Consider the following 22,931-nt stretch of genomic DNA (forward strand, 5'->3'; position numbering starts at 1 on the left):
GAATAGACTCTTCTATTTGGAGAGAACATACAAGACCAGGAATTGAAAACCCTAATCCAGGAATGACTTCTATCATTGTCTTCCACTAATTATGGAGGAAGTCTTTTTGAGATTCACTGCAAAAATTTGGCAGTTCAATTCTTGAGGCTAATTATATTCCTCAATCATCAATCAGAAGTGCTAACCAGCGGCTTTTAAATATACATTGTAAAAATCCAGTTAAAAATTAGTCCTTAGCAATTTATTTTATTTTATTTTATTTTATTTTATTTTATTTTATTTTATTTTATTTTATTGTCTTTTTGCCTTTTTCTAGGGCCGCTCCTTCGGCATATAGAGGTTCCCAGGCTAGGGGTCGAATCGGAGCTGTAGCCACAGGCCTATGCCAGAGTCACAGCCACTTGGGATCCGAGCCGCGTCTGGGACCTACACCACAGCTCACGGCAATGCCGGATCCTTAACCCACTAAGCGAGGGCAGGGCTCAAACCCGCAACCTCATGGTTCCTAGTCGGATTCGTTAACCACTGCACCACAACGGGAACTCCTATTTTATTTTTTTTTAATGTAGCATTTGATGCATACCAAAGAACAGAAGTGACATGTCTAACTATCATGATAAAATGAGTGCCTGTTACCCACCACCCAATGTAAGAACTAGAATGCTACCTTTGCCTTTGAAGCATGTGCCTCTCCAGATCTTATTCTTCTGCTCTACCTCCCAAGGGGTAACCACTATCCTAGATGTGTGTTTTCCTGTCTTGGTCTGTTCAGGATGCTATAACAAAATATCATAGGCTAGATGACTTAGAAGCAACACAGTGTTGTTTTCCACAGTAATGGAGGCTGGAAGTTCACAATCACAGCACCATATGGTCTGATGAAATCCTGCTTCCCAGTTCATAGAAGCCATGTCATCATAGTACCCTCGCATGGTGGAAGGGGTAGGAAACTTGTCAGGCTTCTTTTTTTTTTTTTTTCCTTGGCCATGTTGACAGCATGGAATGTTCCTGGGCCAGGGATTGAACCCACACTGCAGCTGTAATTAGAGCCACAGTAATGGCAACCCCGGATCTTTAACCTACTGAACCAGGAGAGAACTCCTATCAGCCTTCTTTTTTTTCTTTGTGGCCTGGAAGTTCCAGGCTAGGGATGGAATCAGAGCTTCGGCTTTTGGAAACATCAGATCCTTAACCAACTGAGCAAGGCCAGGAACCAAACCCATATCCTCATGGATACTAGTTGTGTTCTTTTTTTTTTTGTCTTGGGCCACTTTCTTGGGCCGCTGCTGTGGCATATGGAGGTTCCCAGGCTAGGGGTCAAATTGGAGCTGTAGCCACCAGCCTACACCAGAGCCAAGCAACGCAGGATCTGAGCCTTGTCTGCAACCTACACCACAGCTCACGGCAACTCTGGATCCTTAACCCACTGAGCAAGGGCAGGGACCGAACCCTCAACCTCATGGTTCCTAGTCGGATTCGTTAACCACTGCGCCACGAGGGGAACTCCTAGTTGTGTTCTTAACCTGCTGAGCCACAATAGGAACTCCATGTCAGGCTTCTTTTAAAAGGGTACTAGGGAGTTTCCCTCGTGGTGTAGCGGAAACGAATCCGACTAGGAACGATGAGGTTGCGGGTTTGATCCCTGGCCTGCTCAGCAGGTTAAGGATCTAGCATTGCCATGACATGTGGTGTAGATCACAGATGCGGCTCGGATCTGATGTGGCTGTTGGCTATGGTGTAGGCCAGCAGCTGTAGCTCTGATTCGACTCCTAGCCTGGGAACCTCCATATGCCGCGGGTATGGCCCTAAAAAGCAAAAAAAAAAATTTTTTTAATTAAAAAGAAAAATAAAAAGACACTAATCCCATTCACAAGAGCTCTGTCCTCATGATTTAATCACCCCTCCCCCAAGCCCCACCTCGTAATATCATTACATTGGGCACTGGGTTTCAAAATAGTTATTTTGGGGAGCACATTCAGACTATAGCAATTACTCTCTTGCTTTTAAAATAATTTTATCATGTATATGTCTTTCTAAGCAATGTATTGTTTAGTTTTGTTTGTGAACTTTATAAAAATGATATTCTGCATATAGTTTTCTGCCACCTGCTTTTTTTTACCTTGAGTGTGTTTCTAAGACTCATCCTAAGATTATGCTCTAAGATTAATATGCTGTTGCATATGGCTGAAGCAGTGTTTTATGACTTACTTTCCCCACTCATTCTTGTGTTTCTAAGCTACATCCTTTTTGCTGTGTATCTGAGTGACTTTGGGCTTGCCCTCTCAGCCAGAGTTTTATTATCTTAAAATATAAATAATAGTAGTAACTACTACATAAGGTTGTTTTGAGCACTAATAAATTATTGTTATACTTCCTTTTAAAAAAGAGTCTTGGACAGCAGTTCCCACTGTGGCTCAGTGGAAATGAATCTGACTAGTATCTATGAGGATGCAGGTTCAATCCCTAGCCTTGCTCACTGAGTTAAGGATCTGGTGTAGCCATGAGCTATGGTGTAGGTCAAAGACACAGCTTGGATCTGGCATTGCTGTGGCTGTGGCTTAGGCCAGAGGCTACAGCTCTGGTTCAATCCCTAGCCTGGGACCCTCCATATGCCACAAGCGCAGCCCTAAAAAGACAAAAAAAAGACTTGGAGTTCTCTTATGGCACAGCAGGTTAAGAATCCAGCATTGTCACTGCAATGGCTTGGGTTGCTGCTGTGGCAAATTCAGTCCCTGGCCTGGGAATTTTCATGTGCTGTGGGTGCAGCCAAAAAAAAAGTCTTTTGGTAGTTTATTGTTTGTTTCTGGTAGGTGCCCTGGGTTTTTTCTCGGGGACTTTTAAGGTCTTCACTTCATCATCACAATATGTCTGGGTGTGGCTTTCTCTTTATTTATCATGCTTGATACATGCTATGCTTTATTTATGGATTTTTCTTTAATCTGTTCAGAAAAACTCTTGGCCATTATCTTTTTTAATATTGCCTTTCTCCTATTCGCTCTAGTCTTTCCTCCTAGAACTCTTGAATAGACATATGTTAAACCTTGTTCTAGCCTCCATGTCTTTTTTTTGTTGTTGTTGTTGTCTTTTTGCCTTTTCTTGGGCCGTTCCCAGGCTAGGGGTCGAATCGGAACTGTAGCCACCGGCCTACGCCAGAGCCACAGCAACTCGGGATCCGAGCCGCGTCTGCAACCTACACCACAGCTCACGGCAACGCCGGATCGTTAACCCACTGAGCAAGGGCAGGGACGGAACCTGCAACCTCATGGTTCCTAGTCGGATTCGTTAACCACTGCGCCACGACGGGAACTCCTTTTTTTTTTCTTTTTTAGGACACAACATGCAGCAGTTTGATGTGGGATCTCAGTTCCCAGAGCAGGGATCAAACCCAGGCAGCAGTGGTGCAAGCACTGAATCTTAACCCCTAGACCACCAGGGAACTCCCTGTGCTCCATGTCTTTTAACCCCTCTTTCACATTTTTCTATTCCCTACACTCTCTGTTCTACATTCTAAGTTATTTCCTCAGGTGTAGTTACCTGGTAACTAAGTGTTTTTATTCTGTTTTTAACACATTCACTGAGTTGCTAATTTCAAAATCTATTGCCCCAAAAGTTCTATTTTGTTCATTTACTAATCTTTCTGGTCATTATAGTAGTCTCTTATTTCTCAACCTATTTAATTATGTATTTGATTTCTTTTAATGGTTTGTAAAAGTTTTTTTAATAATTTATAAATGACAGTCCCAATTCCAGTTCTTTGGTTCTTATAAATTTATTGTTTGTTGTTTCTGTTGATCCTAGTCATGGTGATTTTTTTTGAAATTGTGAGCTCATAATATATTGAACTTAATTTATGGAAATCCCAGGACCCAAACTGGGAATGGCTTTCCTCCAGAGAGTACTTGCATCTGATTCTGGTCTGGAATGCAACTGATCAGGGATCTCTGAACCTCGTTGCGCAGAATCAGGCTCAAAGAAATCTCAGGCATAATTCCCACGCCTTGCCGTATGCCTTCGTGCTTAGTCTCCTTGTCCTGGACTGGTACTGGCATTTGCCCAGAGCAACTCTGGCTTTTATGTTTGCTTATTGCTTCCTGTTCTTATTTGAACTCATTTTTCCCCCTTTTTGAACCCTTTCATGAAGCCCCCCCCCAAAAAAAATTATAAAATGCCTTTTAGTTTTGATTCAAATCAGGGTTTAATTGTCTCATAACTAATGGCTCTCCAAGTTATCTTGCTTTCAGGTTGTCAGAAATAGATGTCCACAGGGGTTCCCGTCATGGTGCAGTGGTTAATGAATCCAACTAGGAACCATGAGATTTTGGGTTTGATTCCTGGCCTTGCTCAGTGGGTTAAGGATCTGGCGTTGCCATGAGCTGTGGTGGAGGTTGCAGACGCGGCTCGGATCCAGCGTTGCTGTGGCTCTGGTGTAGGCTGGCGGCTACAGCTCTGATTTGACCCCTAGCCTGGGAACCTCCATATGCCGCAGGAGCAGCCCTAGAAGAGGCAAAAAGACAAAAGAAAAAAAAAAAGAAAGAAATAGATGTCCACATAACATTTCTAGTGGAGTAACAATTCTTGAATAAAAATTGTGAAGGATTCTCCCATTAGTATAATATTAAGCTTCTCCTTCACTGAAGTCCCTGTCACAGAACTTAAGTTCTGTGCAGAAGGAACACTCAATGGGAAGCCTTAGATGTAAATTATTGTCTGTGTTACCTTGGGGAAAATCACATATACTGGATAAAGTACATAATATCTCTGTTCCCATTTTGCTGTACTATACAATGGGGATATACTCACCACCATATCTACCCACAAGTTGTAAGAATAAAATGAATAACTGTGTTTTAAAAAATCGTGAAAAATAGTGAGGGAGAAAGAAACTATAGTGGTAATTATAGTAACTAACATTTATTGAACACTTAATATGTTTGGCAGTTTGCTAAGCTCTTTATAAAGCTCTCATTGACTCCTTAACAACAACCTAAGAAGATAGGTATTCATATCCCAATTTAACAGTTGAGGAAACCGAAGCTCAGAGAGACTAAAAGTATAAGATAATGGCATTGTTATTTAGGAGCTCCTTATTTATTTATTTATCTATTTATCTGTTTATCTTTTTAGGGCCGCACCACAGCATATGGAAGTTCCTAGGCCAGGGGTGGAATTGGACCTGCAGCTTCTGGCCTATGCCACAGCCACAGCAACGCCAGATCCAAGCTGCATCTGCGACCTACACCACAGCTCATGGCAATGCCGGATCCTTAACCCACTAAGTGACGTCAGGGAGCAAACTCACATCTTCACGGATACTAGTGGGTTTTGTTACTGCTGAGCCACAACAGGAACTCCTAGGAGCTCCATATTTTCATCACAAAATGATCCAGTTCATTTGTTATAAAAAGGGCAGATGATTCCCCAAGATAAGTTAAATATTGTCGTATCTCAATTTCCTGCACAATTTTCTCTCAAGTAATGAGAAGTGTTTTGTGGGATGCATGCCCATCAAGATGCCTGCTGTGTTAAAACCCCCACCCTGAAGAAGTGATGTGTTTCTGCTAAAAGCAACTTAAGCAATGAAGACTCCATTGCAATTTGTACAGCTGTGTAATCGAAACTACTAAAAGGCAAGTTAATATATTATTCTACTCACAGAACAGCAGTTTGATTCCTATGACTTCTTGGCACATCTGTTTGGGATATAAATCCTAAACAGACTGAGCAGCCACTTTCTAAATCTTCAAAATGCTTTACTAAGCAAAGTCTTTAGTGTGGTTAAGGGGAGGAAAAAATTAATAGACTCCCAAGTGAGTGGAGTCGTCTAACTCACTGCAGAGCGTTTAGGGTAGGTACAGGCAGACTGGGAACTTGAAGAAGGTGTACTTTTAGGTAGAGGATGGCACACGAGCCTAAAAGCACCAGAAGGTGAACTCTCTTGCCAACTTGAGATGATTAAAGAGGGTCTTTGGGAAATGGGTTGCCCACATTTGCAACATGTTTAATTTTCCTTATTGGCAAGAGTTCAAATTGTATTTAAGTGGGATTGATTAGAGATGCCAGTTACTAGTGGCCTGCTCACATCCTTTCTAATAAAATCCCTATGCGCTGACCTTACCAAGTGGTCAGTGAGCCACATGACCAAAACAATGGCTAATTGGACACCTGGTCTAAGGGACTGGCCATAAGCTATATCCAATGACATACACCTCATGTACTTTGATTTAAAAAGAACAGAAGTCAAATATTCTCTCTTGGGAACCTACAATAAAAGACACAAAGGAAGCTGAAATTTTTGCATATGCTGGAACCGGAAGGCCATAAAAGTGCAGACATTAGAGTGGGCACTTTTGTAGCCAGGTTCAGGATGAGTAAGCTAAGAAGTCTGGTCCAGAGAGAGAGTGGTGCTAATTCACTGAACAATCAAAAACTCTTGAGAGGGAGTTCCCATTGTGGCTCAGCAGTAACAAACCCAGCTAGTATCCTTAAGGTTGCAGGTTCGATCCCTGGCCCTGCTCTGTGGGTTAAGGAGCTGACATTGCCATGAGCTGTGGTGTAGGTTGCACATGTGACTTGGATCCCATGTTGCTGTGGCTGTGGCTGTGGCCAGCAGCTGGAGCTCCAACTTGACCTTATCCTGGGAACTTCCACATGCCGCGGGTACTGCCCTAAAAAGAAAGAAGAAAAAAAAAGCCCTGAGAGAGATGACAGAATTACTGATGTCTAGTGCCAAACTACAGTTCCACCTCTTCTTGAGGCCTTGGGGTTCAGTTTACCTAAGTTTGAGTGCACGTATACTTTTTTCCTATAAACCCTCCTTTTGACTTGTGTCTGAGTGATGAGTAACTTATCTCTAATAACTTGACTCAATCTCTGTTTCTTGCGACCAAAAGAACCCAGTATGGATCAGACCATTCATCGCTATTCTGTCTAATGGTGTTCTGGTATTAATACCTAGATTATCTTCAAAAGTATCTTCCTTAGGAGTTCCTGTTGTGGTGCAGTGGAAACAAATCCGACTAAGAACCATAAGGTTGTGGGCTCGATCCCTGGCCTCGCTCAGTGGGTTAAGGATCTGGTGTTGCCGTGAGCTGTGCTGTAGGTTGCAGATGTGGCTCAGATCTGGCATTGCTGTGGCTCTGGCATAGGCCGGCACCTGCAGCTCTGATTGGAGCCCTAGCCTGAGAACCTCTATATGCCGCGGGTGCGGCCATAGAAAAGACAAAAAAAAAAAAAAGTATCTTCCTTGTTTCCTGTTTTAGTAGAACTCCTGCATTGCAAGTGGCAGAAAGCCACATCAAACTGACTTAGAAGGGGGAGTTAATTGGAAGAACTGAGGTATCTGATGAAACAACCAGGTCTGGAGAAGGACAGGGATGCTGTTGGGCCTCAGAACAACTAGAACCAAGGACTCAAGCCCTGTTGGAACTCTCTCTCTACCTCTTATCTCTGCTTCTCTGTCTCTTATAAATAAATTCATTCTTCTTGCTGTAGACGAATGTCCTCTACATGATAGAAATCATGGCCTCTGAATGTCCCAGTTTTCTACAGAGCTGTGTGGTTTAGTGGTTAGGAAACATGGGCCCCAACTCAAGCGAGATGGTTTTGAATCCAAACTTAGCCATCAACTAGCAGAGAGATCTTGACCTTTAAGCTTAACCATGACTTTTGCATAACCTCTCTAAGCCTCTATTTCCTCCTCTGTAGAATGGAGATTAAAAATAGGTGCCTACCTCCCAGTGTTATTGTGAAGATTGTATGTGATAATGTATGTAATGCATTTAGCTCAGCATCTGGCACTCCATTAAGTTAGTACTTATTATTACTTCCCTGCCAAATGCAAAACCAGATAAAGCTTTTCCTTTGAGAATGTAGATCTTAATGTCTCTTAAAACAAATAGATTTACAGGAAACAGGAAAGCAAGGCCTTTGGTTAGTTCCTCCATTCGCAAGTCACAGGAGGTTGAATTACAAGTGACCAGGCAGAAGTAAGTTTTGCCAAGATTTGATAGTAGATTCTGAGAGCAGCTCCTTTCAACTGTCACTGGAGGGCCCTCACAGGCCTGGGGATTCTCAAGTAGGACCTAGCTCTAAAATCACTGCTAGCCAAGGCACAGCCATCCATGGCCACCGGAGGGTGCCAGATCGTTAGGATGGGGAGCAGGCCCAGACAACCTCACTGGCCTAGGAGACTTCATGGAGAACAAGTGAGAAAAGGAAAGAGGGCCAGTAATAAAGAAGTGTCTGCCTTACTGGCTTATTGGAGATACCATGCCAGTTGGGGACCCTCGAAACCTGAGACAAGAAAACCCAGAGCCTCAGGAAATCAATGCATGGGCTTGATCTGGGTGGAAGTCAAACAACCAAGTCTCAAAGAGAGCAGCCTGGAAAAGCAGGGAACGGTTAAAACATCAAGGCAAGGGGATCGTGAGAGATTAAGAATCATATCTGAAGAGTTCCCCTCGTGGCTCAGTGGTTAACGAATCTGACTAGGAACCATGAGGTTGTGGGTTTGATCCCTGGCCTTGCTCAGTGGGTTAAGGATCTGGTGTTGCCGTGAGCTGTGGTGTAGGTTGCAGACGCGGCTCGGATCCCGCGTGGCTGTGGCTCTGGCGTAGGCCAGCAGCTACAGCTCCGATTAGACCCCTAACCTGAGAACCTCCACATGCCATGGGAGCAGCCCAAGAAAAGGCAAAAAGACAAAAAAAAAAAAGTCCAGAAGCAATTTAAGACAATATTTATTGGCTCCAGAAGTATGGAAAATACAGAAAAGTATAAATAATACAAAAATAATTCATAACCCCACAATTTTAATTGGTCTTTCAGTCTTATTTTAAGTATATAGTGTATTGGAAGTTCCCTTGTGGTGCAGTGGGTTAAGGATCCACCATTGCCACAGCTGCGGCACAAGTCACAGCTTCAGTGTGGGTTTGATCTCTGGCCTGGGAAGTTCCACATGCTGTGGGTGGGCCAAAAAAAAATATGTGTGTGTGTGTGTGTGTGTGTAGTTTATGAGTGTATTCAATTTGGTATTATCTTTTACAGTTACCATCATTTTACAAGTATCTCTCTATGTAACAAAATTTTTTTTCTTTTTTTGGTGGCACCCATGGAAGTTCCTGGGCCAGGGATCGAACCTGCATCACAGCAGCCATGCAAGCTGCTACAGTGACAACACTGGATTCTTAGCCCGCTGAGCCACAAGAGGACTCCATAGCAAAATTATTTTTAATGACTGCATGTGGGAGTCTCAAATTTCCTATGAATGTATCATAAATTACTTTAACAATTTCACTCTTATTGAATATTTAGGTTGTTTTCAATTATAAATTATACCATGATAAATATCTTTTGTGCATAACGCTGTGTTCATATTTCTGATTATTTCCTTAGAAGCTATTCTGGAAAAGAGAGTTATTGATTCAAAGAGCGTGAGCATTTTAAGACTCTTAATATATAAGGTCAAATTGTTTTACAAATTCCCATCGTGTCTCAGTGGTAACAAACCTGGCTAGTACTCATGAGGATGTGGGTTCAATCCCTGGCCTTGCTCAGTGGGCTAAGGAGCCGGTGTTGCTACCAGCTGTGGTGTAGTTTGCAAACTCAGCTCACATCCGCATTGCTGTGGAGTAGGCTGGCAGCTGTAGCTCCAATTCAACCCCTAGCCCGTGAGCTTCTGTATTCCGTGGATGCGACCCTAAAAAGCAAAAAAAGGGGGAAAAAGGGAAATTTTGGCCAAATATACATTTCTCTCTGCATTCTTAGCACCAGTGAATGTTATCTACTTAAGTACTGTGGTCTTTGATAAACAATACTAATAGAACTGTAGATTTAAATAATTTTTTTAGTCATTTGTATTTTCCTCTGTTATGAATTATGTTTTTTACCTATTTTAAATTTAGATCACAGTGTTCTTCTTATGCATTTATTTTATTTTAGATTATAAAATCATTTATTTCAAAATTAATTACACAACTCTGGTATTTTCTCTGAAGGTTGTTAGTTATTTGTATGGAGAGTCAATCAATGTAGACCAAATATATTTTTCATTTTTTAACTGCAGGCTTTGAAAGAAATGCTGAAAATCCAGCTATTCGTCTGCACCTTTCATAGAGCTATTGTCCTTTGATTGTTGATGATCTTTTTTTTTTTTTTTTTTTTTTTTTTGCTAGGTGAAAAAAATTTTTTTGGTCCTTTGAGGGCCGCACCTGCAGCTTATGGAGATTCCCCAGCTAGGGGTCTAATCGGAGCTATAGCTGCTGGCCTTCGCCACGGCCACAGCAATGCCAGATCCAAGCCATGTCTGTGACCTACACCACAGCTCACAGCAACACCAGATCCTTAACCCACTGAGCGAGGCCAGGGATCGAACCTTCAACCTCGTGGTTCCTAGTCAGATTCGTTTCCACTGTGCCACAATGGGAACTCCCAAAAGTTTTTTTTTTAATTTTTAAAAAATTGTTATTTCCCCAATACAATTTTTTTTCCTACTGTACAGCATGGTGACCCAGTTACACATACATGTACACATTCTATTTTCTCCCATTATCATGCTCCATCATAAGTGACTAGACATAGGTCCCAGTGCTACACAGCAGGATCTCATTGCTAATCCATTCCAAAAGCAATAGTGTGCATCCATTAACCCCAAGCTCTCAATCCATCCCACTCCCTCCCCTTCCCCCTAAGTCTATTCTCCAAGTTCATGATTTTCTTTTCTGTGGAAAGGTTCATTTGTGCCATATATTAGATTCCAACTATAAGTGATATCCTATGGTATTTCTCTTTCTCTTTCTGACTTACTTCACTCAGTATGAGTCTCTAGTTCCATCCATGTTGCTGAAAATGGCATCATTTTGTTCTTTTTTTTATGGCTGAGTGGTATTCCCTTGTGTTTATATCCCCCATCTTCCTGATCCAGTCATCTGTTGATGGACATTTGCTTTGTTTCCATGTCTTGGCTATGGTGAATAGTGCTGGTGCATGTATCTTTTTTAAGGAAAGTTTTGTCCAGATATATGCCCAAGAGTGGAATTGCTAGATCATGTGGTAGTTCTATGTATAGTTTTCTAACGTAACTCCATACTGTTTTCCATAGTGGTTGTACCAGCTTACATTCCCACCAACAGTGCAGGAGGGTTCCCTTTTCTCCACACCCTCTCCAGCGTTTGTTGTTTGTGGACTTTTTTTTTTTTTTTGTGGACTTATTAATGATGGCCATTCTGACTGGTGTGAGGTGGTGTCTCATGGTGGTTTTGATTTGCATTTCTCTAATAATCAGTGATGTTGAACACTTTTTCGTGTGCTTGTTGCCATGTACAGCTTCCTTGGAAAAATGTCTATTTAGGTCTTTTGCCCATTTTTCAATTGGGTTGTTGGCTTTTACTGTTGAGTTGTATAAGTTGTTTGTATATACAAAGAAAAAGATAATTAATCTTTTTAAAGTATTAAAATCTTTAATACTTTGTCATATTAACTATTGGCATTTATTTTTATTATTATATCTTGGTTAGAGAAGACATTTCTTTTATGTAATTGAATTTATTAATTTGGCATTTTATTGATTGATTTAATGATTATAAAGTTTTTTCTTATCTAAGAGATAAGGTGAATATTCTTTTTCTTTTTCTTTTTTTTGGCTGCATCTGTGACATATGGATATTCCCAGGCTAGGGGTCGAATCAGAGCTACAGCTGCTGGCCACAGCCACAGCTCACAGCAACGCTGGATCCTTAACCCACTGAGCAAGGCCAGAGATCATGGATACTAGTCAGGTTCATTACTGCTGCGCCACAACGGGAACTCCAAGATGAGTATTATCTTTTATCTTGTTGCATTTTCTTGTAGTATTTTAAGATTTTATGTTATATTTAATACTTTAAATTAGCAGTACTTCCTTTTGAGGTGTGATATAAGGTGAGAATTGGTGTACCCTTATAGTAAGGCAAAGTACTTGTGACAGGGCTCTCTTCTTGTGAAACACAGCCACTGGTCCTGGTGAAGGGGCTTCACGGCTTTCAGAGTCTCCCTAGGTTACTCCTGGGTGACTCCAATTCTATGCTGGGTGCCTATGCCAGGCACCATGAACATCAGACATCGGATTGCTTCTATTAGTTGTTGCCCCAGGAGGATTGCCAAGAGTAGAGATGCTTTCTCTGGTTCCTGGTACTTTGAAATAGAAAACCCACCTGGCCATTTCACTGTCTAGTTTATAAGAGACAGTAAAGTCAAAACACTCAAAGAAACCAGGGCTTGCTTGGGTCTGTGTCAATTGCTCCAGGCTCTGGAAGTCCAAACACCTTGTCACGGATACTGGATACCCTTATCTAATTTCATGCTTTCAAACCTCTGAGGTAGCACTGCTGAAAATGATTCCCATTCTAAAATCAGGTGGTTGATATCAACCAGCCAACTTCTTCCACGTGTATTGATTGTTGCCAGAGCCATGACTCTCTTATATTTGAGCAGCATGGCCCTCACGGTACTGTTAAAGGCATTGGTTTCAATGGTGTAGAGCTGTTTCGATCGAGGTAAATCAAAGTTGGGAAGGAGACAAGCAAGTCTTCAACTGCTATGATGCCTTATCTAACTCTGGATCTGAGGAAAACTTGTTCTTCCTTTTGAGAAGGTTAATTTTAGTCCATGAAAGGCATGAATGGGACCTCTTTGGACCAGGGATCAATAGATAAAGTAGCCTGCTCTTTCTCGGAAAAGCCCAAAGGCTCTCCCAGGCTTATGCTCCCTCCCGTTGTTTCAGGGATTGTATTTGTCCCAATCAATTAATCTTCCACACCATTTCTCCCAAGAAATGAGGACTCTAAATTGTCTCCCCTAATGTCACAGAGATGTGCATATGAGGTCCCTGATAGGACAGAGTTTGTGTCAGCTTGTGGTAGGGTGTATAAGACATGTACAAATAAGAGGCTCCTTCTTGTGCTTGGGAGGCTAAACTTAGACCATGGGCCAGGATACGTGGTGGGGGTCGGAATCATTTCAGTGGAGATAAATTGCTTGGAACTCTGTCTTGAATCCTGTAGCAACAGAAAGCAACTACTCTGCCCTCCACCTCACATGGGGCCATTCTGATAAGAATCAGCACTGTGGGAATAAGGCCAAGAGTCCAGAGGACTCTCAGGGCTGCGGAATATGTACCACCGGCACTAAAACTCTAAATACGCTTTTCCCACAGAAACACTGTTCAGTCAGGGTCTTTAGTAGTTGTAGTACAATATTTAGGTACTTTAGAATTCTGTAAGCTTTTGTGGGCTGGCCTTTGGGCAGAGACACACTTTGTAATGTTGTCTCTATAGGAAAACTTGTTCCCAGTTTCAGACAACAGCCCAACAAATAAACTAGTAAGTTGGGAATTGCCTGTTTTGAGGCCTTTCACTGGCAAACACAATAGATTCCAAAGGCTTTCATAGTCAAACTAAACTTACAGCCTGTGGTCTAAGATATTGGCTCTGAGCCCAGAAGCCCTCTTCTGCCCCTCTGTCCTCTCTCTGCTGAACATTTTGATTGAATTCCTCCTATCCTCAAGAGCCCATCAACCAGTGTTATCTCTGTCCCTAGATCCACCTGCAGGCATTACACTAAGGTAAAAGCTGAATACAGTTGGCCCTCCATAATGATGGGGTCTGCATCTAAGGATGCTGAGGGCTGACCATGGGACTTGAGCATCTGTGGATTTTGGTATCCGTAGAGGACTGACTGTACTTTTAATCCTAAATTTTTAAATTAAAACATTTCAGAATTACAAAAAGTTTCAAGAATAATGAATGCTTGCAGTTCCCTGATAGTGTGGCAAGTTTAAGATATGGCATTGTCACAGCTGAGTCTACGGTTGCTGCTGTGGTGTGGGTTTGATCCCCGGCCTGGGAACTTTTTTTTTTTTTTTTATCTTTTGTCTTTTTAGGATCATACCCGTGGCACATGGAGGTTCCCAGGCTAGGGGTCCAATCGAAGCTACAGCTGCTGGCCTACACCACAGCCACAGCAGTGCAGGATTCAAGCCGTATCTCTGACCTACACCACAGCTGTGAGCTGTGCTCACGGCAACGCTGGATCCTTAACCCACTGAGCAAGGCCAGGGATTGAACCCGCAACCTCATGGTTACTAGTCGGGTTCGTTAACCACTGAGCCACTACAGGAACTCCCTGGTCCGGGAACTTTTGCATGCTGTGGGCATGGCTCCCCGCCCCTAAAATTTTTTTTTATTTTAAAAAGAATAATGGGAGTTTGTCATGGCTCAGCAGAAATGAATCCAATATCCATGAGGATGCAGGTTCAATCCCTGGCCTTGCTCAGTGGGTTAAGAATCCAGCGTTGCCATGTGCTGTGGTGTAGGTGGTCGCAGAGGCAGCTTGGATCCCTAGTCGCTGTAGTCATGGTGTAGGCCAGTGGCTACAGCTCCGATTTGACCCCTATGCCATGGGTGTGGCCCTAAAAAGACAAAAAAAGAAGAAGAAGGAGAAGAAAAATCCTTATGTAATCATCTTCAGAAAATAAAAACCACCTATGCAGTCAAAGCCCCTATAGCTTGTCCCTGGTCTCATTTCCTCTCCCTCCTATCCTAGAAGTAATCACATTTTGATTCCAGTGATTGTCATGGCCGTGTAAATTCTCAACCGTTATATACACTTACACTGGGTGGCCCCTCTGCAAGGATGGTGGAAGTGTAGAGAGTAGGAAAAGAATCACTCTGGGGAATATGGACCAGGGGATCCCGGCCCTAATCCAGGTTTGGGGATGGGGACTTAACCCATGCTGTGGAGGTGTCATTTTAGGAAATGGAGGAAACAGTCAGTACGTGGCAGGCCAATATTCTGGAAGGAAGCAGGGAAGGCATCCAGGACAGGGTGTCTCATGAGCTGGATTTGTCTAGCCCGGCAGATGGTCTGTGTCTGGCAAGCATGGAATCAAGGCCAGGAAATCAGTAATCATAGAAAAGGGTGGGCAAGATTGGAAAAGTCTCTTCAGAGAGGCGACCTCTCTGAGGCCCACATTTCTGGGCTACAGGAACAGGGACAGATAAAAGTCCATTCCCTCCCTCAGTCACTCATCCAACAAATTAATCCCTAAGTCACAGGCAATACGTTAAGCATTAGAAGGGAGGAATGTAAACAAGAACCAAAAAATAGTTCCTGTTCTGAAAAAACCCCAATTAGAAGAGAAGAGGACATATAAAAATAATTACAATAGAATATGGTGGAGTTCCCATTGTGGCTCAGCGGTTAACGAACCCGAGCAGCATCCATGAGGACGTGGGTTTGATCCCTGGCCTCGTTCAGTGGGTTAAGGATCCCGTGTTGCCATGAACTGTGGTGTAGGTTACAGACGCGGCTCAGATCCTGTGTTGCTGTGGCTGTGGTGTAGACTAGTAGCTACAGCTCTGATTTGACCCCCAGCCTGTGAACCTCTATATGCTTCAGGTGCAGCCCTAAAAAGACAAATAATAATAATAATTATTATTATTATATTATTTGGGAGCATCTTTTTTCTTACATACTAGACAGATTACAAGCTCCTGCTAGCAAACACTACACTTTTTTTTTTCATATTTATATCTCCCCAGTGCCTAGCACAATGCAATCAACTGCATAATGTAAGCCTAGTAATATGCTCTAGCTCCGATTCGACCCCAGCCTGGGATCTTCCATATGCTGCGGATGCAGCCCTAAAAAGACAATTAAAAAATATATATATGGTAAGTTAAAAGATAAAAAGGAGCAGCATCAGACCGGTACACCAGGTGTGAGTTTAAGAGATAATCCAGGAGTTCCCATTGTGGCTCAGTGGGTTAAGAACCCAACATAGTGTCCTTGGGGATGGGGGTTTGATTCCTGGCCTTGTTCAGTAGGCTAAGGATGCAGTGTTGCTGCAAGCTGCGGTGTAGGGCACAGATGCAGCTAAGATCCAGCATTGCTGTGGCTATGGTGTAGACCACAGCTGCAGCTCCAGTTTGATCTCTAGTCAGGGAACTTCTATAGGCTGCAGGTGTGGCCTTAAAAAGAAAAAAATAAATTAAAAAAAAAAAAAAGAATCCAGAATGCAGCTTCTTAGGGAGGCATTAGAGAGTTTGGTGGCACAGGAAATCTCTAAGGGATGTTCTGGGGCAAAGGGAGGGGATAAGGTGGCAGAGGTCAGAAATTCGGATTCGTTGGGTAGCATGAATCAAGAGGAGACAGATATCTGGAATGAAACAGGAGGTCAGGCAGCGGACAGATGGGGCAACTGTCAGCGTGTGCTTATAGGTCCTCCTTTAGCCACAACCTTCCTGACACCACCATTTGGAATCTACGCATCACTCGAATCCCCGTACTTCTCTACTGCTGCTTCTCTTTACCCTACCAGATTTTTATTTGTGTGCTTAGGACTCCTGTCTGTTGGTGAACAAATTCTCCTATTTCCTCAACTTCTTTATAGAACTGTCTATAGTCGACACATTTTGGAGTCTCTTCCCAGCTCGCAAAGACATTCCTGGCACCTCTCCTCACCCGTAATGGTTACTCCCTCAACCATCCACTCCCTACTGGCCACTGATAACTAGAGTTCATGTCTGTTACATGCAACTAGAGACCTAGCAAATCTCCCACCACCTTCTAGCCTGAACTGAAACCTGGCTTTCCCCTGAGGTTACCACTTCCCCTGCAGTCCTTTCAAGTAGAAGCTATTTATTCCTCCTTGCCCCACATAGAGAGGGGCATTGGCAACTGCCCTCTGGCTCCTGAAGCTAGAAGTTGTCTCCTCTATTCTAGTGTGAAAAATCTGCCCCACTGAGATCCGTGCCATTCAACTAGTCATCTTCTGTCCTGTCATCTCCCAGCCTGGTTACACGCTCACATTTTGTTAAATGCCTGGCTCATTTCTTCATCCTGTGAGGAGAGGGATTTTGCTGTCTCCATGGAACAGCCACTCGATGGCCCAGCTTCTTAGTTCCCTGACCTTGCAAACTTACCATCTTCATTCCTAGTCTACTCAGCCTAGTCCCAATGGTCGTACCCTGTACTTGGTCACCTCAGGTACAGTTCCACTATGGAAAATGTGAACTCTCCATCACTATAACTACCCATCCAGCTCTCCCATTTGACACCATCTGATGGATTGAGGCCTCTGCACATTTTCAGCTATGTTTTCAGCCTATTGGATAAATCTTTTCATTTGTTTCCCATCAGCTTTCTTTCCCTTTCATCCTCTGCCATCATTGCAAACCTTCACTACTCTTTCCAAGCTCTACACAGTCAGGTGAAACTGTTCATTTATTAATTTACACATTAATATTATTCAACAAGGAGTTTCCATCGTGGCTCAGTGGAAACGAATCTGACTAGTAACCATGAGGCTGCAGGTTTGATCCCTGACCTCCCTCAGTGGGTTGAGGACCTGGCGTTGCTGTGAGTTGTGGTGTAGGTCGAAGACACAGCTCGGATCTGGTGTTGCTGTGGCTGTGGCTTAGGCCGGCGGCTACAGCTCTGATTCGGCCCCTAGCCTGGGATCTTCCACATGCTCCGGGTGTGGCCCTAAAAAGCCAAAACAAACACAAACAAACAAGCAAATTATTTGACAAATATCATTACCTATTTACTATGTGCCAGGTACTGTGGCTACAAAGGCACAGCTTTGCCATTGAGGAGCTCTCAGGCAAGGAGGAGGCCAATCCAATAATCACACACATAACAATTACAAACCAGGATAAGACCTGGGGGGTGGAGCCTGGAGGTGGAAAGGAGTCTTTCAGAAAGAAGAAAGAGCATGAGCAAAACTCAGAGGCAAAATGGAGTGTGATTTGAGGAAATGAAACAAAAAGACCTATATGGAGACAGAAAACTAGAAAGAAAGTGGTGCAGGGTGAGACTGAGTGAGGGGAGTGACCTCAGTCTTTTGAAAAGACCACTCTCAAGGGACCACCAGGTGAAGTGCAGGGCTTTTTTAGGGCGGTGAACTTGTTCTGCATGATACTGTGATGGTGGATACATGACAGTATGCCTCTGTCCACACCCATGGAACTTTATGACACAGAGTGAACCCCAGGATGAACTATGGGCTTCGGCTAACAATCGTATATTTTATTTGTTCATTAATTTATGTATTTATTTAAAGAAAAAAATTTGTTTTTATTTTTAGAGCTTCACCCATGGCATATGGAGGTTCCCAGGCTAGGGTTCTCATTGGAGCTGTAGCTGCCGGCCTACACCACAGCCACAGCAATGTAATATCTGATCCGCGTCTGTGACCCACACCACAGCTCATGGCAACACCGGATCCTTAACCCACTGAGCGAACCAGGCATCTAACCCGAAACTTCATGGTTCCTAGTCGGATTCGTTTCCACTGCGCCACAATGGGAACTCCCAAGAAACTTTTTTTTTGACTGTACCTGCAGCATGTGAAGGCAATCCAATAATGTGGAAGTTCCCAGGCCAGCAATCAGAACCACAGCAGTAACAATGCCAGATCCTTAACCCACTCCACCATGAGGGAACTCAATAATAGTATATTAAGGTGTTCTCTTATGGCTCAACCAGTCAAGGATCAGGTGTTGTCACTGCAGCAGCTCAGGTTGCTGCTGTGGTGCAGGTTCGGTACCTAGCCCAGGAACTTTTCACATGCCGCAGGTGCAGCCGAGAAAGAAAAAAAAATAGTATATTAACATTGGTTCTTGATTGTAACAAATGTACCACATTAATGCAAGGTAGTAACAATAGGGGAAGCTAGGAGTAGAGTACAGAGGGGGTATAAAGGAACTCTGTAATGTGTGCTCAATTTTTTTATAAACCTAAAACTGCTCTAAGAGATAAAGTCTATCAATTAATAAAAAAGATAAAGGGGGAGGGGAGACCACTGGCTGCTATGAGGAAAGTAGATTGGAGGCAGAGGAAATGTGGACAAGCCAGTAGAAATCTGTCTCAGAAGTCCAGGCAAGAGGAGATGGTAGCTCAGACTAGAGTGGTTATAGAGAAAAAGGAAAGAAATGGGTAGAAGATGATATTGACAAGACCTGGTGTTGGATTGGATATGGGTTGGGGATCTAGGGCCACTGAGATTTCTGGCTTTCCCAACTTGATTGAATGATGTCACTTGATGCTTAAATAAGGATCTAGGACAATTTTATCAACACTATCACTACTTGCTAAGAAACCATTGAACACATAGTTTTTTTAACTTTTATTTTATTATTATTATTATTAATAGTTATTTCCCCAATACAATTTTTTTCTACTGTACAGCATGGTGACCCATTACACATACATGTACACATTCTATTTTCGCATATTATCATGCTCCATCATAAGTGACTAGACATAGTTCCCAGTGCTACACAGCAGGATCTCATTGCTAATCCATTCCAAAGGCAATAGTTTGTGTCTATTAACCCCAAGCTCCCCAATCACCCTACTCCTTCTCCCTACCCCTTGGCAACCACAAGTCTATTCTGCAAGTCCATGATTTTCTTTTCTGTGGAAAGGTTCATTTGTGCCTTATATTATATTCAAGGTATAAGTGATATCATATGGTATTTGTCGTTGTCTTTCTGACTTATTTCACTCAGTATGAGAATCTCTAGTTCCATCCATGTTGCTGCAAAGGACATTATTTCGTTCTTTTTTATGGCTGAGTAGTATTCCATTGTGCATACATAGATTCTTAATATGCATGTAAATGTGATGCTCACACAAAAGACATGTTGTTGTCTGCTTTTCAGCTCTGACTCTGCTCACTCCCCACCAGACCTTCTTTAAAAGGGAGGCCATCCTATGAGTCCTGTCCTTACTTCAACCATTAATTGAAGTATACAAGGTTACATGGCTTTTCTGGACCTTAGTATTTACACCAGTAACACAAGAAAGCTGAACCAGATGGTCTCTAAAGGGTAGTACAGAGTTGGGATGGAGGATGCCAATGGTTTCTAGTAGCCAGTGGTCTTCCAAATACAGAAGTACTCTTCATGCATATCTCTCCTCAACCCCTGGGCCTTCACAATGAATGCTAATATATTGTATTTCTTGGTCATTGTTCTCCATCTGGCATAGCCTCGTTCCTGGATTCCTTCTTCGGTTCCAGGACTGTGACTACGGTCTACATGAGCTGCCCTAACTGCAAATAACTATAGACCAACATCAAATACTTCTAAGTCAGGTTTGGAACACAGTACCAGATGGTCCGAGGAACTTTAGTCCTCTGTGTGTTTTTATTTCAAAACCAAGCCTATCTTCAGACAGCAGAACAAATGTGCCAACATCCTGTTCCAAAAACCAAAATACACAAACTCCCAGGAACCACCAGCCCTTTAGTCAATCTGCCTTCTAGAGAATGCCGTTACTATTCAATATCCCTGGGTTTACTTCCTTTCCAGCCACACCAGTAACACAGCCCAGCACCTGGGGCCAACTGAGACGTGCCAACTTTGTCACCAACCTACAATCAACAGTGTAGGGGGCTGCCCCTCAATCAGACCTTCTTCTCCATGTAAACTCCTAACTGTGGATTCCTACAGGGACACTCAAGGTCATGTGCTCTAGTTGTGGCCATGATGCCTTTGCATACTATGGCTTGTCTAAAAATGCTTCATCGAGAACTGCCTAAAGTAAACATAGCATAAGTCCAGCATAGAAACCAGCACTATGTTGAAACCTTTGGCACTTAGCCTCAGACTAAGGACTGTCTCAGAGAATGCAAAGACCTCTTGCTCTTGCCACTTCTTCCAACCAGCCCGGGGAACCACACCTCAAGGAAACTATCCCTGATCTACCCCTGCCTAAGGCGATGATACCTTCCTGCAGGAAACAAGGCAGAGTTTCCCTGCGCCTCACTCTGGCCATGATTTGAGTGATGACCCCTGCCCTATGTTATGTTCAAAACCACTCCTGCTCTCTGCCCTGCTTCCTCTCCAGAGGCCCTGAATCAAATAAGAGCCCTCTAACTTTCCATCTCATGAAGAAGAAAGTTCCCTATGGATGAAATCTTTCCCCATTTAGATGATGGCTCTGGAGTGTAAAGTTTATCCCCCAGTGGTAAATGTGTTAATTCTATACAATGTCTGCTATACTGTAATATCTTCCTTTTATGGGAAGCTTATTAATCTGAGTTAAACTACAGGTTGCTGGCAAGCCACTGTATTAATTGTCCTTGGTTGAATGCCAACCCTTGGTCCAATCAGCTCTGTTTTGGGGAAAGGGGAGTGTCTTAGTAATAAACATGACAGCCTATTGCTGCTGCTCCTGAAGGCAGCTAGTTAGTCCATAGAGCATCCAGCAACTGATCCCAAGCCTTGGTTTGAACAAAAAAGCTGAGGCAATCAGAATACACTTGAAGCACTTTTGTGATTATTTGATTAAGGCCTCTCTCCCTCTGACTAAACTAACCTGCGTGGGGACACACAGCCAATGCTCAATAGATTTTTTTTTTTAATTAATGAATAAAGCAGAACGGCTCCAGGGTTAAGAGAAGGTGGGGAAGTCAGGAGGGGACTTGAATGAGTCAAAGGTTTGACTAAGTCAAGTTATGAGTAACTCAGTTATGAGTAAGCAGAATGTAGGATGCAGAAGAGATACCCAGAGTAGACGGTAAGAAAGGCAGGCAGTAGTGAGTGGAGGATGTGGCAGTCACACAGAGAGTAGCTGAATAACTTAAGAGGGATAAAGATGCACACAAGCTGTGGCTGAGGTCTTGGAACTGCCTCGAATCCACAACCACCCTCTAATTCTTGTTCTTCCCGACCCTGATAGCTCGTCCTTCCCTGAATTTCCATAAATATTGTATCTTTGTAATAAACCATTTATTCGTAAAGGTAACTTGAGTGAATTGCCACTTGTTGGGAGTCTCAGCATTGGGGAGCCTTAGGACAGTATGTGAGCTCCAAGGAATCCAGTTTTTATTTTTCCCATGAAGCACATTATTCCCTTCTGTGGCCAGTCTATATGGAAATGTCCTGACATGCTTGAATATGGAGTGGAGACACAGTGAAGGCAGGTTAAGAATCCAGGGTTGTCCCTGCTGTGGCTCAGGTTTGATCCCTGGCCCTGGAACTTCCACATGCCACAGGCACAGCCAAAAAAAAAAAAAAAAAAGGAGAGACACAGCTGAGACTCAATCTACAACTCCTGCCACTCATATCTTTCTTTTTTCTTCACCTCATGTTTTTAAGAAAACCCTCTTATCACTCTCGAGCTAGGGCCACCAGGTTTACTTGGCCACATCACATTTTAAAATTAAAGATTAGGAGGAAAAATAAATGTTACTTTTGAATAATATTTATGAGGCATTATGAAGATCATTTTCATCATATTATCAGTGGTGACTGCTTGATTGTTATGAATCTTGGATAACCATACTGTCAATTATCCCGATGGTCCTGAGCCACCTTTGGTGCCTGTATATATAGATTCCTATTGCTGCTATAACAAATTACCATACCTTTCATAGCTTAAATAATAAAAAATTTGTTATCTTACATCTCCGTAGGCTAGAAGTTCAACATGGACAACATCAGACTAAAATCAAGATATTATCAGGGCTTTATTCCTTTCCGGAGGCTCTGGGGAAGAATCTGTTTCCTAGTCTTTTCCGGCTTCTGCAGGACGCCTGCATTCCTTGGCTCATTCACCCTGCTTCCATCTTCAAAGCCAGTAATGGTGAGTTGAGTTCTCTTTACATTACACCTTTCTGATTCTCCATAGTCACATCTCCCTGATCTCAACTGCTTTTAAGAATTCATGGGATTATTTGGAGTTCCCGTGGTGGCACAGTGGTTAACGAATCTGACTGGGAACCATGAGGTTGCAGGTTCGATCCTTGCCCTTGCTCAGTAGGTTAACGATCCGGCGTTGCCGTGAGCTGTGGTGTAGGTCACTGACGCGGCTCGGATCGTTGCTGTGGCTCTGGCGTAGGCCGGTGGCTACAGCTCCGATTCGACCCCTAGCCTGGGAACCTCCAT

Source organism: Phacochoerus africanus, chromosome 14, assembly GCF_016906955.1.
Source record: "Phacochoerus africanus isolate WHEZ1 chromosome 14, ROS_Pafr_v1, whole genome shotgun sequence".
Classification (NCBI taxonomy): domain Eukaryota; kingdom Metazoa; phylum Chordata; class Mammalia; order Artiodactyla; family Suidae; genus Phacochoerus; species Phacochoerus africanus.